Below are 6,517 nucleotides of genomic sequence, written 5' to 3'. Positions count from 1 at the left end.
TTATAACCCAAAGAAGTGTCTATTCCCAAGCCTCAAACTGCTGTATATAGTACATTACATAGACCTCAAGAAATATAACTCAGTAGTGACCTAGATAATGTAGTGGTGTTGGATTTCTAATTTTTAGTCATTATTTTTATGACAGGATTCAAATCTATTGCAAATTACAAGACTATAAACCTACATCTCTTTTTTTAGTCATCTGTATACTTTTTCAACCCAATAGGATCCAAAACACCAAATTTGATGCAATTACCACCACCTCCTTTAAGGGGTTGTGTGTGTGTGGGTGGGGGGGGAGATGTGTTGCTAGCTCTGCCATATATCCAAACAGAGGTGGATTTACAGAACAGCAGGGAACCTCAGAAGTCATCAGCCATACTCTACACAACCTGGCCGTAGCCTGAAATGATACTATACCTTTACTTTGATGTACACTAACAGTTGTGACACTGAATAGAATTGATTTTTTAAATTGCATTTCCATGAGACATAGTACACTAATATAGCCTCACTATTATTTCTTTACTTCATTCCTATTTTATCATACATGCTTTATCATTGCAAGCTTGAATTAATTTGCATAAAATTGGTTTTATATGACCTGCAAGAGGTTTTCTCACTAACTTAGTTGCACTTATATGTCCAATTATCTAGGTCTTAGGAAAGTATAATGAATGCTACATACTAATGAAGAGAGAAAAAAAGGACACTTCTATTTAAAATAACATGATTAATCAGAAATGTTTAAATTAAGCCAAATTTATATTGTGGCAAAATAAGATATAAGGATAGTCATCATATCAAGGCAATACTTGCTATAACTAACAGTGAAATGAATTGTACTCACTCATAGACCTCACAATAAGATGGCAATGAGGCACAACAATAAACGTTTCCCTACACCAGGCAAGAATAATCATTTCTTCCAGATAAGTGTCTGGCTGTGTTGGGGAAAGGTTACATCCCCCACTTTCCATCTCTTGCCCTTTTGTACAATTACCAGCAGTCACTTTGTAAAATGTTAAAAGCACACAAAGAGTGAAAGTATATTGCCTCCAACAATTAATTTTGAGAAATGTTTTAATGATCGTGCACATAGATAGCACCTGGCATCCCAACAGATTCCCAAGGCACTTTGCAAACTTTTGCTAACTGATTGGATGCACAAGGATCACATTATCCTCAATCTGAGATAGTTACCAACAGGCTCTTTAGGCAGTAAAGAACTGGGTGATTGGCTGTATAGGACAACATACATGATGCCTGGACCTTACCCCAAGACCCCAGAGGAAAGGGCAGCTGCTGCTAAGAAATACAACATGAGGGTGGAGGACTATGAGGGCTATGAGCCACATCCGGGTGATGGCATACGGTATGGTGATTATCCCAAACTTCCTGACTGATCTCATCATGAAAGAGACCCCTGGTATCAGTGGGACTACCCCATCTGAGATAAAACTGGGGACAGCCAATGCACTGGCACTTTGACATGTTTCTCTGGATCCGTGTTGACACATCCCCCTCCTGTGGTACACTGGTACATTATGTGCAATCACTTCTTCCTCTTTATTGGATTCGTGCTGTTCATGTTCTGGCTTGGAGAAATGTACCCATCCTACATGCCTGTGGGACTGGAGCAGTATCCTTACAATAACCTGTACCTGGAGCAAGGGGGCGATCCCAGCAAAGAGCCCCCAGAGGTGAAGAACTATGAAATCTGAAAGATGCATGGAAATGTAGCTCTTCTCCAGAGTGTTCACTGCAGGATGCACTAACCACTTGTTCTCTTAGACATTTACTCTTAATGAAATATATTGTGAAAACTCTTGTAGTGGATTTCTTTTCTTTGAAAAGGCAATAAAGTGGGCACTACTCATGTATCTGCAACTTTGGGTACCTAAGTATCTTTGAATATCTATCTCTATATGCCGAAGTCAGTTGCACTTAGGCACCTAATGTTGCTTTTTAAAAATAGTACTCAGTTACTTTTGGAAAATGTAGCCTAGATTTTATTTCAAATTTAAATACAGTGACAAAATCAAAATAAAGTCTTTAAATGATTTCCAAATGCTGATTTGGGAAAATTAAAAAAAAAAAATAGCATTAAAAAACTTTTCACCTTGACCTGCATTCATTTGGAGAGCTTGTTGGATTTTGCTCAGAATGCTTTATTAAAAAATGAAACATAATAAAACAAAGCCAACACACAGAAACACACCACAGTGACCTTCAGCAGACATTCAGCAGAACCTGACACAATTCTGATTGAAGAAAGATTGATTCTCTAAAGTTTGAGTGGTCAGACATGCACTGAATTTGTTGAGGTTCATTGCAACATCCTAGAAAGTATTTCCAGCCCTTTTATCCTAATGAGCTTATTAGTAAAAGGCTGAAAGGATCACAGATTGTCTATCAAGAAAGATTGTCAGTCACACACTGTTAGCAACTCTGCTGTGATTTATACATCAGGAGCATAAAGAAAATGGTGCTACAAATGGAGTCTTATTGTGCCCCACAGTCAGTGCGGTAACACAAAATAAAACATGGAGCACAAAGGCCCTCATGTTTGGGAGGAGAAAAATAAGTTCTGGATGAGGAAATCATAGAAAATTAGATGGAATGGTACCTTTCTCCTGTTGTTTCCTCCAGCGATAATTATATCTCATAAGAAAAATTGAGTTACCTGCAGTAGTAATAGCCATGGTCAAAAATGTGCTATTAAATGCCATTGAAAAGAAAAAATCTCAAACTTAGCTCAACTGCTGTTAGCAAAAAGCATTTTCTAAGTTCTCTTCATTCAATATATCGAGGCATGACAGATTCACACTATAGTTTTAGATCCAACTGAGAATTTTTTTCAGATTCTCACTTTAGTTTGTGTGGAGCAGCAGGAACTATAGATAATTATATTTATGAAAAATACAATTTGGGGTAAAAAGTTGAGGGAATTTGCTTATGACAAAGGATTTTCAAATTCTTAAAAAAGAGGAAAGGTTGTAATATAATTCTTCTTGCTAAGGCTTGGGAGAACTGCAGATAAATTTATGATGTTATGTTAAATGAAAAATGAGTATATCTGATAGATGAAGCAAGATTTGGAAAGGGGCTTATTTTCTATGGCTCCAGTTCCACAAAGCACTTAAGTATGTCCTTAATTTTAAGCATATGCTTTAGTCCTATTGAAGTCAATAGAACTAAGGAACATGCTAACATGCTTTGCTGAAATGACAGTAATCAGGGCATGGAAGTTGCAAAAATAATTCACTTGACATTTTCAAAGCAAAGAAATGTGTGACTGTGTTTCACCTTATCTGGCAATTACTCCTTCCACAGGATATACTTTAGGAGTTTAGGGGAGAGAGGTAGACGGGCAAATATTGCTGTTTTTCAGAGCTGAAGGCAGGGCCGACCGCGAGGGGCGTAGGGGGGAGACAGAAAGTTGTTTTCTGGCACTGATGAATCAGACCTTTTCTCTAGTGTTTGTTTAGGGTAAATGGAATAATGAGCATGTGCGCAGTTTTATTTATTTTACGTTCCCACTGAAAACCTCCAGAGTGGGACCAAATTGCACCCCAAAACAGGTACATGTCCCAAAACCCCTCTCAAAAACACATAGCAAGTTCAAATACAGTATCTCCTCCCTTGAGCTTATTAGAAAGTTACTAGACTAAAAAAGTTAATATACAAGCCTCCTAATTATGAGTCAGATTGTGCCTGACTGCTGGACTGGTATGCAAGAAGAAGGAGTTAAAAACTTCCCTCCCTTGTGCCACCTGGAGGTTAGGCATACTTGAGTGCAGTGACTTCACCCAGGAGGAGATAGGGTAAAAAGGGGGCTTTGCTTTCCCTGCCCTACACAGACCACTAAAGTTGGTGAGACATGCAGGAGTGTTCTGGAGTCATAAAGTTCAGCACCACCTATTTCTATCAAGCAAAACAATGCCCTAAGTGTGCTATGGTAGAAAATATTTTATGCTCCTCATCTATGCAGTTTTATCTTCAAGGAAACATTTTTATTTCAAATATAAATTTCATCCACTTCAAAATCTGTCCAATACCTCTCATTCTGAAAGTATTAAAGATATGTAAAAGATCACCACAAGACAGACAATGAACTTTGTGGATATATGTAGCAGGGAAAGAAGACATCCCTCCATCCTGCATCTAGGAATAAAATGGGTAATGCAACATACATTCATGAAAATGGCATCCCAGCCATCCTTGGTTGAAACGCTGCAAAAGACTTTGGGCGAGAGACATTTTTTTAGACAGAAAGTTAACCAGTTAGTTAGGTTTAGTCTCTAGAAAGCATGTTATGATTTTCTTTTATATGTAACCTTTTGTTTCCTGTAGCCTAACTCACTATCACTTGAATCTTGAGTCACTGATAATACATTTATTCTCGTTTTACTATGAATATATCAGAGTCCTGTGATATTAAGCAAAATGCTGGTTCTAGTTGAATCTTGCAAGCTGGTGCATATACTATTCTTCTGGGGACAGCAGACTTGGCATTTATGTGAGTAGGCTTGGATGGCCTGGGTTGGATATCACAGAGAAATGCATCAAAGGGACTCGGGGATTGGGGCCCACCTATTGTTAACATTCAAGGCACAGTAAGGGCTGGCATAGCCTAGCAGAAAATGCTTGAGTGACTGAAAATCTGGCAGTGATAGGAACCTAACACTCAGCTAAATACAAACACTACTCCCCTCACACTGGAGTTAGGGGGTAACAAGGTGGCTCATAGTCCTGGGTACACCAAAAACTGTCACACAATTAAAGCCTCTTAAAATTGTATACAGTCCAATCATGCAGAGAAAAACAATGTGAGCCAGACAATTCACTATTTAGTAAAATCATTAAAAATGGGTAGAAGGATACAGTTTTTTGTGATCAAGTCTGGGTCTTCCTCAAGACACAGTCTTTGAAATTAATTAACATGGGAAGATTTTATTAAAAATGGCTGGAACACTGGCCATTTTACAATTTTTTTCACCTCCTGTCTCCTACTGGAAGCAGAACTAGGTTAAAAATTCAAACAATAAAAAAAAAATGTTTCCAAAGAATCCCCTATAAAAATTTTCCAAAGGACATTGAAATTGTGCAGGTTGGTCTTGCAGGATCACTGGGTATTCATTTTCAGCATCTCTTGCATACCAATAGCTACTACTTGGCATGCAATTGAATAACAAAGTGGATTCGTCACATCCCTAGCTGAAATGGGAAACTTGTATGAAGAAGTTCCAAGGGAGGAAAATACCTCAAGTTAGTATTGCATGTATATTTAAAACAATTCAATAAAATGAACAGACAGTGCTTCAGGCCATACATAGGCATCTTCAAGAGCTCCTTTTTTAAATATCAAATATGTGTTTTATGTTGTGTTATCCTGCTGTCAAGATAAATGGTCATTACTTGCTATTTGTGTCTTTGTCTCTCCTGTGAGTTTTTTGTTTTGTTGATTAGTAAAAAGAATTTAGCATGGTCAGGGCTCAGTATTCAGCTTCACCTTTAACAATATGTAAGAGAATATGGGTTACATGAATGCAGTATCTTTGACATTAATAAGTCCATTTTGCATTGTAGTTTTAAGTAGCATATTGTCGTAAATTGCCACATTGAAACAACAAATAACATTGTGGCTTATGCAGGTGAAGGATTCAGTTTTATTAGTGATCAAAATTACCATTACTTCATGGCCTACCATTGCCCCCAAATTCCACATTCCAAATGAAGGCCCTCACACTTCAGCATCTCTACCAAGGCTGTAAATTAATTATTGTTGTTTCTATTGTGATGCCACACAAGGAACTCAGTCAGTGATTGAGGCCCCATTGAACTAGGCACTCCACAAACAAATAGTAAGATGGTTCGTGACCTAGAGAGCATACAATTTAAGATTTAGACAAAACAACACAGGGTGATTAAACAGAGAAAATGGAGGAAGGATTGGGCAGAAAAACAAAGCCACCATGGATATGTGTGTGTTCATAAATTAGTCATAACAGTGGTTTCAGAAATCAGAAGTGGTCACCAGCTTTGCCAGATTGTAGTGATTTATAGGCATCATGATAAAAGTCAGTTTAAAGGAGGGATTTAAACAGGGAGAAGGTGATTAATAATTAACAAATCCCTAAAAATAATACTAAGTATTTTTAAGCAATTTTATCTGAAGGTCTCAAAGTGCTTTACAATGCAACACAAATATTATCCTCATTTCATGGATGGGAAAAATAAGGCACAAAGAGGCAAAGCAGCTTACCTGGCCACTCAGCAGATCAGGCCTTTTGGTGCTCAGATCTATGGCCCACTGACTGGACCACACTGCCTCTCTACTAAGGATGTACATTAATGATTAACAGATCCCACAAAAGAGTAAATTCTACCCTGTACCTCATTGGATATGCTGAACAATACCTCAGAACCAGGAGAAGTTCAGTCCCAGGTTACATTCTCCACCTGGACTAGTGATGAGAACTTGAGATCCAACTTCCCTTGAAATGAAAAAGCT

At 37.9% G+C, this 6,517-nt stretch overlaps 1 pseudogene; it reads left to right on the top strand.

Moving 5' to 3' along the window:
- The first annotated feature begins 1,259 nt into the window (after positions 1 to 1,259).
- LOC116831763 (NADH dehydrogenase [ubiquinone] 1 beta subcomplex subunit 8, mitochondrial-like) lies at positions 1,260 to 1,806 on the top strand (annotated as a pseudogene).
- Positions 1,807 to 6,517: the final 4,711 nt, after the last annotated feature.

This window comes from Chelonoidis abingdonii, chromosome 2 (assembly GCF_003597395.2).
Source record: "Chelonoidis abingdonii isolate Lonesome George chromosome 2, CheloAbing_2.0, whole genome shotgun sequence".
Lineage (NCBI taxonomy): Eukaryota > Metazoa > Chordata > Testudines > Testudinidae > Chelonoidis > Chelonoidis abingdonii.
This window is presented reverse-complemented; position numbering and strand designations above follow the sequence as displayed.